The sequence below is a fragment of the Cyrtonyx montezumae genome, unplaced genomic scaffold (assembly GCF_038088225.1).
Source record: "Cyrtonyx montezumae isolate F1298 unplaced genomic scaffold, pur_monq_1.0 scaffold_7, whole genome shotgun sequence".
NCBI classification, from domain to species: Eukaryota; Metazoa; Chordata; class Aves; order Galliformes; family Odontophoridae; genus Cyrtonyx; species Cyrtonyx montezumae.
This window is the reverse complement of record NW_027072078.1, coordinates 11827096-11840859: the sequence shown is the minus strand read 5'-3', so window position 1 is coordinate 11840859 and position 13764 is coordinate 11827096.

The following is a 13764-nucleotide window of genomic DNA, read 5'->3' as shown; positions in this document are numbered from 1 at the left end:
TTTTATGTAGTCGCCAACACTGATCTTACTGCAATTCCTATCTTGTTGCTGACTTTGAGGCCAGCTTCATTTCTGTAATTCTCCTGATTAACCTATTTCAAACCACTGACAGATTTGAGCACTTTCATACCTCTGGCACCCTGATGACATAAGTGACAGTTAAAACTCCATTTTAAGGAGCTCAGCAATTTCATACACGCACTCCTTCCATTAGCTCAAGAATAGTAAATCCAGCTAATATTGTACCAACTTAGGATGCACTGGGCAAACAGGATGAACACAAGCACAGAGAATCCACACTTTCATGCTCATAATTATGCACTTATGCACTGTTGGGACACAAGCAATTGCCAAACCAGGGCCTAAGAGCTGCAAGCTACTCTACTCTCTCTACCTGATATTCAGTCTTATCAAGTTATGACCTCAGAAAAAGACACGTTATTAACCCAGAAGTCATATCTGCCCCTCAGAAGGTTGCAAATATCTTCTCTCCAGCAATATCATGCCCCAAATTACCAGCCAGGCTGTATGTCTCCTTAATATAAATAATGCCAAATGCATCTCCTCTTTCAAAGCAGGGTGCTGATGGCAACCATCTTGTTCTTACAATTTGACCGACACCATCACAATTCTCTTTGAAAGCAAGAACCGTTATCCCATTAATTTCCCCGGGCCCCTGCTCATTTCCCAGCAATGACATAAAGCAGAAGCAGCACCAGTTTTTTGAATTCTCAATATTATTTCATTGCTCAGTGTTACTGACTTCTTGTCTGCTATTTCGTAAGCATTTGGACTACTGCTATGCATTTGTTTCTTCCTTATTCATAAAGCACCTCAAGAAAAGCAGTCCTAAAATATTTTATGAAAAGGTATATGCATCTTTTATGTTTAAATAGCTACACAACTACAGTAAGCCAATGTAAGTGCTTCCCTTGTCTCTAATGGAGGCATGTAGAGACATCATCTCAGGTGTTATTTATATAAACGCAAAGACATAGCTATAAAATTCTCAGCAGTTTCACATTATCATACTTAGGAACAGCATAGATGGCTACAGATGCTCCTGGTTGAGCAATACCCTTCCAATAGGTCAACCACTGTCACCACAAAAGAAGAGGGTTCTCATGCAGGCTTGTTAACTTTTACATGAACAGGTAGGGCTCTATACCTGTGCTGTGTTTTTTTAAGACTGGACAAATACTTCATTGCACAAAAAAGACATTTAGCCATTAGCATTTTAGTCCATTGCTATCTAGAAAACACTGTTCTACTAATCACCTTTCTGTTAATCAAAGGATGAGCTAGGACAGAATATAAGGTACTTCAAAAATATTTTCTTTTTTGCAAGCACTATTTCTTGCCCCAAAGTTTTAGAACATCAAAAAAGGATTTAAAAATGAAATAACCTTTTTCTTCAAGTCCACATTCGTAAAAAAGGCTAATTTTGAAAGAGTTAAACCAACAGTCACAGCACTGTTTTTGATCCAGCAGCTAGATTTCTCTCCCACTCCTTTCCCACCTATATAAAGAAGTAACCTGTATGATTCTTGTTAGACAACTTAATTCCTTGAGTATTGTTTTCTACTTACCCATATTATTTAACTATAATAAAGAGAAAATAGTTGGGAAGAAAAGCACAGAACTTAGTGAAATCTAAGCCCTACTCCTGAAGATACACATATGTTAACTTTATTAACATGAGTCTTCAAATAATGTTAAAGGAAGTAATCACTAGAATATAATTAGGCATATGATTGAATACATGGAAAACAGAGGACCTACTCAGCTGCTAAAAATAGGAATTTACTCACTTTGTAATTTAAAACACATTCAGGATGAGATCTGCAGAGCCCTCAACAAGACCTGTGGATGCCTGACAACTGACCAGACAACATGTTCCAAAACATATGACTATTTCTCTGCAAAGGACATGCTGAATAACATGGTCACAACCTCAACTCATACTCTGTGTCCATTGCATCTTCTTAGCAGAATGTGGAACAGTGCAAAAGACATACAGTTGTAGCTCTCCTCTAGAGCAAAACCTTTGAAGTTAGATTAAGTTTTCCCTCACAGGACTGGAAGTCAAAAACTGACTCTTTGACAGAAGCTTTCTAGTCCCTTCAGTCTGATTCCCAAGTCATCTTTTCTCCCTGAGATCCATCACGAAGTGTTAATCTCTTATACCATTACTTCACAAATCCTAACAACTTCTGAAAAACACACTTCTCATTGCTTTGGTAACTCATCTTTTGAGGGGGTAGTTGCAGATACTTGGCACGTTTTACCATCTTTTTTTACTGCCTAATTTGGCTTTCATTTTCTACTTAATCTTAGACAATTTTACATAAAAGAACGAAAACAAAGCCATAGTTTCAGAACGATGCAGGTAGCTATAGTTCTACATTATTTCTCTTCTATTACATTAGCTATTATGCATTTTCATAAACTAAATTTCACATGCAGTGCAGGAAAAAAAACTCATGATTCGTCTGATTTATGAGCCTCATCACGTGATCCATTAAAAGAATTAACAGAAAGAAAGATTTGTTTCATCACTGAGCCCACCCCCATCTGACTTACAGAATACTGGCAAGTTTTGAATGAAAATATGTGGAGAATGTGCAGTACTCTTACAAAGGATACAGCATTTCAGTGATCTAATTTATAATCCTTACTAAATGAAACCAAGAACAGCAAACCTTAAGGAGTTTTCACTGAAGCGCAATGAGAAAAGGAGCACTCTACAGTTTACCGAGAAAAGAAAGCCATTATGGTACAATTTTCAACCTACTTCCCCGGCAATTCTCACTTTGAATGAGAAGTGCTACGCTACAGTATTGTTTGAGAAATAACTATTCTGATCTAGAAAAGTAAGGGAAAGTAAACTGAAAATTAGTCACTGGTATTTGTCTCAGCCTTCATCAGTAACATACAAGGAGATATTCATGATCACAAACCCACTGGAACTGACAAAAAATTTGGCTGGAAGCATCCAAAGATAATCTCTGGCAAAGAACTGGGGCTGTGCCATTCCTAGGACAGCACACAAGGAGACTGTTGCTAAATATCTCAAAAAGCAGCATGAAAATCCTTCTAAAAATTGTCCTTAGCACATATTGTGAAAGCCTGGAATATTTGTTTCTATTTCATTCTTCATTTTAGTCCTAGAAACATCAGAGCAGCGGTCCCAGATTCCTTGGTCACCACTGAAGGATTTCACAGGAATCCTTAGATGTAAGGATGTATATTAGACCCTTTGCTGGGTCAACAAATTGTTTAAGTTGCACATCTTTTTTTCACCCTCCAGAAAGTAATTTTAATGCACTGGAGTTGATCTCAATTCTGTTTATTCTTAAGACTCTGAAAATTTAAAACATGGTAAACAAAACACACCAACCTCCACCAGTCCATGAAAAAAAAAAAACCAGACTGCCTCAGATCTCTGCATAAATATGCTTGAAAAAGAAACGTTCTCCCAGCTTGGCTAAGAAAACCCATTCTTAGGTTTTTGAAAAAGAACTGAAGCTGGATGGTTGAAAAACAACATCACTGGCACCCGGGAGAAGGCATAAGATAACGCACAGCCACTCCTCTCCCATGCTCCTCCATTCAGAGTTGGCTTACAGCCATCACCCCTACTCGCAGGCAGTGGGAGGTTCCCACACTGTTCTTTTTCACAGCAAATTGAGAAGACAGCAGGGCTGCCAGGTGTTTTCGCCTCATTTACACCAAACCATCCTGTCTCTCATGAGAAGCTTACTCCATGACATGCACACAAACACTCCTTACTAAAGGTGACCTCCAGCTTTTGCTTTTCTGTTTTTCATTCTGACGATTGCTGCTTTTCCCCCTCACCCATCCCTTTGGGGGTGATGGAGTCAGGCTGGGGACCCTCCTGCAGCTACTCAGGATCCCCTGGACCTGGACAGATCTGGGGGCCGAGTAGGGACTGCTTTGCATGGCTATGGATACAGAAGTCCCCAGTAAGCACTCACGTTCTCCTCTCAGCCCTCACCTTGGCACTCTTAGCACATACCAACAGCATGCTGCTGGCCTCACCCAGCCTGTGCCTTTGGGTCAGGGCACCCAGTACGTGCCTCTTCCTCCAAACAGAGAGCAGTGCGGGAAAACAAAAATGCCAACACTCTGTTCCTGTCCCAGCATGAGATGTGAGGGGGCACCTCCAGGTCTGTCAGCACTGCAGCTGTTCTCCACAAACTTTGTGAGGCAGAGAGTACAGGATAGGAGCAGGAGGACAGGAACCAGTCCAGAGGGCAACTTCATGGTCCGAACAGTCACCATGGGAGTGGGAGCTATGGGAAAGGAAAGCTGTTCAGACCAGACCTAGGAGTCTTGAGGCCCAAGAAATCAAAGCTAATTGAGACAGTTTCTCAGTTCCCACTTTCCCACTGCTGGGGCCCTGCCTGTGGATAAGAGGCAAAGGCAGTCTTAATACAGACAGCTGCTCCTGACCCCCCAGCTATAGCAGCCATGCAGCAGGAGGGAACCCCCTACTCCAGAGATCCCCACAGCTGTTGTCCTGACAGGTGGGAAAGGCACACAGGGCTGTGCAGCACCAGCTGGCCATTAATGCATTCAGGAGTGAAACCCAATGCCCATGCCTGGGCTTCTCGGAAAGCCCAAACAGCCTTGGAAGGGAGGCTGTCTCCAGCTGCCCACTCAGCCGCAGTGGCAGCAAGGAGCTGTCAATCTAGGCGTACAGTTCCTGTTGGTTTAGCAACTAGGTCATACAGCCACGGCAAGGCATGGCATTAGGCAGCCTGAGAATTTAAGGAGGTGAATTTGGTTGCTGCTCAAGCATTCATATAACACGAGTTGTCCAGTAGTATCATACCCACTAACACACTTTTTTTTCTTTGCACCTGTCTGTCCACCAAACCAACTCAATAAATATGGTTTCATACCTGACACTGGCTGACCCGTCTGTGTTTCAGACTGAGTACCTGACCTGTTGACTTACAAAGCACGGGACAGCAGACCTCCTCTCTGAGTTTACCCAGACTACCCCCTCTAAGTTCAGCAAGGGTTTGCATAGACGCATTCCAGCTGCATGAACCTGCATATTAGAGATGCACTAAACATGCAGCTAATGCTTGGGACCTCGTTTGATTTGATACAAGAGAAACTCTTTAAAAGTACTGTAAAGAAAACACTAAGCCTCTGCAATTGTTTCACTGTTTAGAGAGAGCTTGGAGTTGCCTTGTTTCCTTTCAAGTGCCCAAAAACTATAGATGGGAAGCAGTTGTTTCCTGCATACCAAAACGCTTTGTCATTCACTCAAGAAAACTGCCTGAAACAGTTGTCAGCAATTGTTTCCTCCTCCTCTCCAAATAAAGATTCAAAAAAGTCAGCCTTCTCCATCCTTTCATCCACCTTGGATGCTGATAAATGCACTTTTGGCAGCCAGACTCTCCTGCTCAGCAGAAAGGGACACGTCTTGAATCTAAACTCATGCTCTAGCTGTAAATTCCCTCCTCCCTCTGTGACATTAGCAGGATATTTATATGGGCCCTTCCGCAAGCTGAATAGCCTCTGAGGAGCGGCTTAAGCTACTAGGACAGAAATACCACTGGCAGGAAACGTTGCAGAAATGGTGTGGTGGGATGTTCGGCATGACATCGAGAGGCAACAAGCTAGGGGCATTTGAGGGACCAGAGAAGTGGCTCTGCTTCTTTCTTCTCAGAAACCATTGATCTCCAAGAGTGGAGCAGATGCACCTGCTTTTTGCAGGAATCAAGAACACGATAGAAATGTCTTGTCAAAGATTTCCAAGGGCACCTCGCACACAAGCTTCTCCCTCTGTGGGGATGGGTTCCTCTCCCCACAGCAGCCTCACCTTACCACATCTTTACTTTGTTTTTACTACTGCTAATTTTGATCCTGTTCATTCATCTTTGCACCACAAGCAAAGCAGATACAGCTCTCAGAGCAGCAGGGAAAACCCTGAGGAAAGTGCAGCAAAAATTGAGTGGAAAAACCAAAGGAGTGATGGTACCTACTGGTACCACAATATACCATAAAGCCCTTAGTCACTGCTATTCCACAGGCTTAAGACCTCAGTTCAAGTATTCTGCTTTTTATTCCTCTGCTCTCTCTACAGTGTCACCATATGCAACACTCATCCAGCTGCACCCACCCTTCACACTAAGAATTTATTTATTTTTTTGTTTAAGTAAAATATTACAACACTGGAACTGCAACATCTGAAATCACACAGCCACTTGTCCACACAAATGCAGAAAACATTGGCAGAGTTTGGATTTTAGCATGCAGCTTTACTAGCACAGAAAGGAGTAGTACTAACTTTTATAAATTGGTATTTTCCAACAGCTACTGCAAACTGCTGGCAGGCGTTCTGGGACGAGGACAAAGACAGTAGCATTCCTTGCGTGGCCACAGACAGCACCATGACGGGCACTCGGGTGACTTCAACACACTGATAGTGACCCCACAGCAGTGCAGATGCTCACACATGGATGAGCATTTGATTACTCACCCTGTGGCAAGCAGCAGTAAAAGCTAAGACTATAGCCATGCAGGCCTATAGAACTTCCATTTCATAATGCACCATTAAATCCCCATCAAATAATGACAGTTTTGTCCCAGGGGCTGGGGCTGAGCCTTGTCTCGTTTCACAGAGCCCATGGAGACCCAGCTCAGCTGCTCCTCAGGCCCCTTACTTGCTGGCCTGGAGGCATAAGTGCCTGTTCCAGGCAGGACCAGAATTAGTGACTTGGACAAAGCACTCCTGCCCCACTGCCTGTATCCAGATCCTGCTGGCCTGGTGGACCAGGCACAGGGACTATAGCTCTGTGACGTCAGAATTAAATAAAACCTCCTTAAGATCTGAAATAAATGTTTTATGATTATTTAAAACTAAGCCCTAGGTTGAGGTATTGAGTCACAGAGATATGAAAAGCATAGCTGTGTAATGAAACAAAACTATTCCCTGTACTCCCTTCCACAGCCCATCAAGTTGTATTTGAAAAAAATCACTTCTAGGAGACTCATGGTTAAACATACCATCAGCAACAGCTCCGTTTCCTTTTACGGTTAGCTTCTTAGGACAAAAGGTATTTTCAAGGATCTTTAAGTGTCTAAATGGGCAGATAAGCTCTTCAGAGATTTTCTTCGGGACAGAAACAGGGAAAGCACTCGATTACTCTCCAGCAAGCTAAGCTTAAAATTGAAGCTAGAGGCTCAAATACACAAGCACTTCGTGAAACCCACTATGTACCTGTATGCATCTTTAGAATCTGTGTATACTGATGATACATTATCTCTACAGCATTACTATACTGTACATGAAGCCTATATTTTTAAAAGCTAGAGCGAAAAAAAAGGTTTTTCCCCTTCCTCCCCTCCTCCCCCCTCATGCCCAGCTAGAACAGAGATCTGTTTTCTTAGTGATGAAACAGTACTTTGGCAACTATCATTACTAAAGGAAAACAAACAACAACAACTTTCAGCTATGAAGTTAAATTTTGCTGAGCTTCTGACTGGGACCATCTCCACATATGCAACATCATATGGGAAAAGAAACAAATATAAAAGGAACATGGGAGTCATACATATGACAACTGAAAATAGAATCAGCAGCTTTTTTTTTTTCTTAACAGTTTCAGCATTACAAAGAAACTAAAAAAAAAATAGGCAACCACATAAATACATTTTGTATTTGCTAATGCATCTCACAGCTTTGCAGATACTCTTACTAATAATATTGTCACAGTCGTTGTATAACAAATTTGCTACTAAACAGATAAAAAAATGTACATTCCTGCGAAGGACTCAGCAGCAAGCATTTAGGGAATGGATTCCTTGGAACTGAGCATTCATAATCCAACTGCCTACTGTGCATTCATTCCTTTCAATGGCTATGGTAATTAGGCTGTCTAACGTTATTGTGACCCACAATCTATCTATGGGGACACTCCAGGGGAGCTTTGGGTCCTAAATCTACTAATTTCACATTTAGAAAGACCCAGGCATTACAACAATGCCGAATTGATATGCAGAACATTCAGATAATTTTAAACACTTGAATCATTGTCCCTAGATGTAAAAAGATCAGGGCTTCCTTCAAATGCACATTGTACAAATCCACTGGGTGTGTCACATTACACTGAAGGGATGTTTGCTGAAACGCAACTGGGCCATGGAAGTGGTAGCTGATTAAGTGGAAAATAAGAAGTCCTGGGCACAATGACCTTTATAAGTCATGCACAAAATTTAAGCTGAGATTTACAGAATTATTTTCTATCAGTGTGGAAAAGCAAGTAACATAATAAACAAGTTAGCTTCTTGGATAAATAACCTTGCTATACAATTTTAGTCTCCTGCTTCTGCAATATACCTAACTAGCTTTAGCAATACAGCACCATTTGATCCAATCCTAATAAACACTCCAAACAGCTGCAGTGCAGTGATACAGTCATGTGAAATAGTTCCTCAGGGCATTAGTATTTGCAGTCCTGGATGATAGTTTCACTCTATCCAGAACGTTATATCCAAATGGTAATCTTAGGGAAACTCTGTAAACAAGCTTCTAGTTGAGGACAGAGCACCTGCCCAGGTCAAACAAGTAACCCACAGTTTAATTCTGTATGAGAAATGTTTTAGGATCTTCTGACAATCTCCTTTACTCAGCTCTAACTGAAACGTAATTTCTTAGAGACAGCACAACACAGGCAAACATTCCTGAAGGATTTGAGGATACTGACAGACAAGCTTAGGGGAAGCCCGCAGCAGCTGCACTTGAAGCTATCGGTCATCCCATCTTCACAGCCCTCCACTGGCAGTTTTCTTTAGCACAGCAGCCTGAGGACTGGAGGAGCAAGGCAAGGACTACATGCTCCCCCCTTCTGCCCTGACAGACAATGAAAAGAAAGGACAGGTACCTACAGGGAGATGTCAAACTGCCATAGCAAGATTTCTCAGATCTTTCAGAACCCTTATTAATGCAATAATTTTCATTCTGGGGGAGGATAAAAAAATAATCTAAAAATCACTGCCACAGTGAATGCTTGAATTGTATCCTATGGGTTAGATGAAATATAAAGTATGTACAGGTTCTCCACTGAGAATTCTGAATGTATTTATCTTTTTAATTGAATCTATCCATATAAAACGATCCTCTTAAGTAGATTAGTAATCTGATGTACTGGGCCCCCATGTGGTTTACCTTTAATATTTGTGCACTCAATTACTGTTTTTGAAAAGCAGGAATTACTCACTGAAACACTAATGCTATACTTATTCAGGATTTAGGCTTATTTTAAGATTAAGCCTGACTTAATTGTACCAAACTATCAGCAATGTGGGAGTCAGCCTACTGAAACTCATTACCATACATCTGCCTGAAATTTGCATTCACCAGTCCGTGAAAAAAAAAAATAAAAAATACTTCCTCCTGCTTCTGATGAAACAGAATTAGAGGGTGTGTAAGGATCTTCAGAAGCCTTTTTATCCAGATGGTCCAGTAAAGTATTTATTTTTTTTTTTTACAGAAAAAGTTGGAAGGTGAAAGGTGCTCTAATAAAAGAGAGGTATGACAGAGGAAAAAGTCTCACTTGCATCTCACTACATGGAGAGAATAGCAAGGAGCTACTGCACACTGTATGGATCTGGGAGCTCACAGGAGGTAAATAGCCCGTTCCTAATCTTTCCTTTTTTTGCAGGAGACTCACTGACATCTTGGCTAGGCCCACAGAATAAAGAGCTGCTCCTGCTTAAGACAGAGCTGCAGAGATCAAAAACTGCCCATCCCCAAGGCAGAGAATGGTCTCACCCTACCGTGCAATGCCAGTCCCAGACTTCTTGCCATTCTTTTGCAACTGCACTGCTCTGTTCAGTTTCCAGAAGACAGTAGGAAACATTAGAAGACTAATGGAAATATGTTCAGATATTCTATTACTACAACCATTTCTGCATTCGTGCCTTAAACGTCAACAGCAAATTACGTGTGCATGCTTGACTTCCAAATACTTCTTATCAAAGTTAATGGTCAAACAAAGAACAAAGTAAGCAAACATATGGTCATGCATGCTTACAGTATTTCTTCCTCACTCACATTGCAAGTCTTCAGGAGATCTCTTTCATGGTTTCTGGAAAAGCTTTCCTAAGGATCACACTGAAGTTCCTGCAGAAGTCCTAGCTTTGACCTTGCTCAAAGTGAGAGGTACTGCAGGAGTTCAGCAGTTTCATGTGGTTCTGACTCTGGAGCTTTGTAGATTAAATTACTTGCCTAATGAAGCTGAAGAAATGTTACTTTCATTTGTCAAAAGAGATTAAAGAACTGAGGCAGCATCTACAAGAACAGGAAGAGATAGTTCTTGAGAAAACATTTTCATTTGTCTGTCAGTAAAACGCTGCTGGTAAATCTATACTATACTTGTATTTGAAAAGAAAAATGTACCTCAGTGTTTACTGAAAGTCTGGTTGCACTTCTGATACATAATGACCCTTTATAGAAAAATCAGTGTAACATGAATTAAAGCAGAAATTTCATGACAATCACTGTAGGTTTCAATGCAAGGCAATATATGCTTCCATAAAACAGATGAAAACCCTAGACCCTAATAGAAATGCATCCGTAAGTACATAGCTATAGAGACTTTAGTCTTCTCTATCAAGTAAGATAGCCTGGTTCAGGCCTTATTTGTGATAAGCATAATACTTAGTGTATTAATTTTAATCAGATAAAAAAGCCACACATCAAGCTTCTAATTTGGAATGACTTTAACATATATATTTCTGGGTAATTATGTAGTATACTTGCAGCTAGGTTCTGTAAAAGGAACAAGTAGGCAACCTTCCATTACACGATACAGACAACACTAACAGTCAGAGTACCTTAAAAAATTGAGAGAGATGTCCCATAATATACAATGCCAAGGAACTCCTCAGTTTCTTTACAGAAGTATGGCAGTTTTTCACAAGATGGTTATAACGTAGATCAAAAATGCAAATTTTTTATTATTTGGTTTAAAAAATATAATTAAATGGATTTTGAGTTATAAGTTTCTACCTTACACAGAACACACCTGGACAGACTCTAGCTACTTAGTTATAAAGCTGTTATCAAGAAAGAAACGTTCTAAGAATATAAAGGCCTAAAAAATTTTTGTTTTGCTTTTAAAATAGATGATCTGTCTGAAATTCTAGCCAGACACTGAAGTAAAACTGAAAAACCTTTTGCCTTTAGGATTTATCTTATATGTAAAATAAATGTTTATTGTGGAATAGTTCTCTAAGGTATACATGAGTCATTTTTAACCACAGTATTTCCCAGATAAACAAAACTGCTGTGTTTATAGTGAAAATTAATTTAGTTACATAGTCAGTAGCTCACTCAGCTCATAAAACATCTGACAGAATGGAAGAGGTATTTGACAAGCCCTAACTGGTATTCCCTCTTCAATTTTTCAGGTATTTTCTGCCTGCGAAATGAAGAAGCAAGAAGAGTATATTCAGAAAGAAGCCTACTTGGAAACAAAATCCCCCTGAATTTGCAGGGCATAAGGAGAGAAACAGGCTGAAAACAAAAACAAAAAAACCCACAGTGGTTTGCTCCAGTGATCAAACCAGCATCTAGCCAAGCCCTGCCCATAGCAGTGCTTTTCACTTAAAGCACAAATTCTGACAGAACAGAGGGGCAGATTGCATAGGTGTTAATTTCCAGGAATTTCTCATATTGCCATTACCTAGTTACTCGTTCAGTGAGGCTGTTAGAACTAGAGCCAAGCACCCTTATTCCTCTGACTTCTTCAAAAGCCTACCCTATCTCTGAGCACAGAGGCAGTATCACAGTTCTGTGAGAGACAGCACCTTGCACAGAACCAGTTGCCACCTGAGTTTCTATGCACTCAAAAGAACACTGCAAAAAATCAGGAAGAGAAACAAACCTGAATGTGTTCTTACAGTTGTTAAGCTTTAGAAAATATCCGGGTTTCTAAGGAGAACTTTGAAGCAGAAGTGGGTAGATAACATGTCAAGACAAAGAATGGCATTGCTGCTAATGACCTTGACTGTCTTTTACTGCTTAGTAAGCTAATTATATTAAAAAAAAACACTAGAGGAAATTAGAAAGCATGTTGATGTTTCTATTCCTTCCAAATAGAAACAGCAGACAGCACAAAGCAGGAAAGCCCCTTCAGGCTACAGGCACTGAAAATGCTGCTGTATATAACAGCCAAAGCCAAACAAATATTTTAAGTCTATTTTATGGTGGTGTGGGTTTTTCTATGTTTTCTTTTGTTTTAATAGCAAAAGGCTACCGACACTGGGGCTATGCCATGATACAGAGCATTATAGATACTCTGTAAAACAGAAATCTACCCTCTGTGTCAGGCTCTAGAAGAACATTATAGCTAAATGCAGAGTTAAAGAACAGAAAGCATCTTCTGGACTAACATGCTTCATAGCCTTGGCATAGGTAACTAAACTTCTACAATACAGACTTTTGGATGAGCTTTCAAAGCAGCCTCCTGGAGAGAGGATTTCTGAATTTGTGTCACCATACTCACACGTAGCAGTCATTCCTCCAGCAAAACCTACATGCTGCTAACACGCACTGCTAGGATAGCTGCATCCTGCCACACACAGTGACCAGACCAGAGATCCTTGTGTATTTCAGGCTCTGTATGCCTGCTATAGTTAATGCAATATCAAGGCCAATAATTTAATTACTCCAAGACTGGGAAATTAAGAGAATAGCAGCCCCATTCTTATGCTTAGTTCTTACCTAACAGGCATAAAGTCAGCATCCAGGAGTGTATGCACACAAGGAGATTTATTGCTGCAAACCCAAGTACTGTGCCTGAGTGGAACACTAATGCAGCAGCATCCTGTGCTGAGCACACTAACTGCTAGATATGTAAAAATGTGCTAGAAGCATCTCAGCTTCTTGACACAAGAGTAAAAGCACAGATCAGAGCTCCACCTGCTGTGAGCATGCTCCAGCCACAGCATCCCACAGGACCACCACCCACCAACCCACCTTCCCTTATGTTTTGCTGCCCATGCCCAAGTCTGCAGGGCTCCTCCATGCCCTCCAATGAACTTGCTGCAGCCTGCCAAGATAGCAAGCTGGGCACATTTTTTGTGCTAAAAAAACTTGGACAAGTTTGCCAAAACTAGTGACCCACATTGAATAATAAGTGACCATTACCATTGAGAAGGGTTTTTATTCTAAAAAATAGATCCCCTCCGTAGTGCCACATGCAAAGCAGCTAGTACATCATAAAGACAATGGAGCAGGGATAACACATGGGAATACCCTGGTTTTTACACTTACAGTGCTAGTGAAACAACACTTTATCAAGCAGTTCTCCCTCCAAGAATCCTTCACTGCTGAAACACTGCTTCACAGCTGCTTTCCTGCCAGTCCCCACCCCCAGTCCTTTCCCAGTTTACCAGGGTTTTTACGTAGTATTGCAAATCAAGGATTAGTATTTTCAACTTTTTACAATATCCAAACAGCTTAAATCTCTTCTCATTGACCTCAACAACAACCAACCCCTCCCTCCCCCTTTCCCTACAGAAGTAATCAAGGAGTTTGGCTTGATACCAGAACAGTGAAGATGAACATTAGTTTTAAATTCTGCTCATGTAGTCCCACGTCTCTGAACTGAACGAGCATTTTCTGCACTTTAACCTCTAGACATAGCAACACAGGAGAATGTGCATTAACCAGAAAGCAAAGCTCTAAAACAGTTACTCTTAGATTTATCAGTGAAA